This window comes from Cottoperca gobio, unplaced genomic scaffold (assembly GCF_900634415.1).
Source record: "Cottoperca gobio unplaced genomic scaffold, fCotGob3.1 fCotGob3_124arrow_ctg1, whole genome shotgun sequence".
In the NCBI taxonomy this organism is placed as follows: Eukaryota; Metazoa; Chordata; class Actinopteri; order Perciformes; family Bovichtidae; genus Cottoperca; species Cottoperca gobio.
In genome coordinates, this window is record NW_021166794.1 from 167,236 (window position 1) to 168,821 (window position 1,586).

The window sequence follows — 1,586 nt, forward strand, 5'->3', positions numbered from 1 at the left end:
TAAACCCTTATCAAGGTGTCTTTTCCCTTAGATACCAACAATCTTTTGTCATCTGTGGTGCGTTCAAAACCACAACCATTTGTCAAATAGAACTCTGACTCATGTAGAAGCAGAAGACAAGACTGAAAAATCCTTGGACGCAACATAAAAGGCTTCAAAAGCAGAGAAATGCTGACACCGTGTTGTGTGTTGAAGCACTGCAGCTCTGTGGTTTCTCTAGTCAGCTCCTCATTATGTGTGAGTCACAGCCTCCAGCAGCTCCTCTGCTAACAACAATAACATTTGTGAAAGTCACATTTTCTGTCCACTTGGTGACAGTAGAAACAAGCTGTGAGCAAAACAATTACAAATCATCCCCTTTGGGTTGATATTGTGAATTTCTTAGCAAACAGTTGCTAATTTACACATTTACTTGTTACAGATCAACATTATTCTCTTTCTTCTAGCTCTAGTTTTTTTCCTATTCCTATGTTTACTTTTAAAATGGTTCCATGATGTATCATTTTAACGACCGTTACACTAAAGCTAAATTTCCCCACATAAAAAAATAAATAAAATAATCATCTTACCTCCACCTGTTGACCCCGACGTTGGACGAGCCCGCGAACCAGGGATCCAGGAAGTAAACACAGCGCACTGTGCCCGCCCCTTTGACCGCCTGCAGTAGTGCCGGGTTGTCATGGAGACGGAGGCTCTTCCGGAACCAGTGGATGGAATTTGGGACCATTTTATTCTGAAGAAGAAGAAGAAGAAGAAGAAGAAGAAGAAGAAGAAGAAGAAGAAGAAGAAAGCAGTTGGTGAATGGTGCTTCAGCTCAGCATGTACAGAACATAACGTGATGCCTTCAGGGTCTTTTATAAAAAAAGTAAAAAAAGAAAAGGTTTATTCAGTGCAAAACTCAATGTTTCCCAAGAGGAGAGATAACTGAAGCAGCGTGCCAAGAACAGAACAATGTGAACAACACCACATGCTGTAGTTACATACATTCTCAGGCGTTTGGAGCTTTTTGCCACCAAAAGCAGGAAATAAGTAAGAAAAGTCCCAGAACAAAGAGATGTAACTCTTTAAACCTGAGGATGTGCATAAGAAAAACAATGAGAAACTGCCCTGACAGGAATGCTTTTTAAATACATAACAAACAAAAAATAAGAAACTTCATCACAGTGACAAGAAAGAAATCATATAAATATAATGACTTAAAAAAGTGCTGTTTATTGATTAGAAAAAAATTCCCATAAAAAATACAACAGGATATATAACCGTGTGTTCCCAAACCCTATTTAATAATCTCAGGCAAAAAAGCCACAACATAAACAGGTTCCAGTTTTTAGACATGAGGATTTATTTGCTTGCGTTTGATTTATATTTGCAATGTGCTTCAGAACATGTGATTTTCTATGAGAATAACTTTATTCTTGCTATTCATGTGACTTTATTTGAGCACACAGCAGAAAGATAACTAAAAAGAGGGGCTGGTTTCTAAAAAGATTCATAAAGCGATTACCTGCCAAGAATTATTTGCAGTAACAATAATTATGTCCCACTACTACGACCGTAAAATAGCAGTTGTTACATTATATACATAC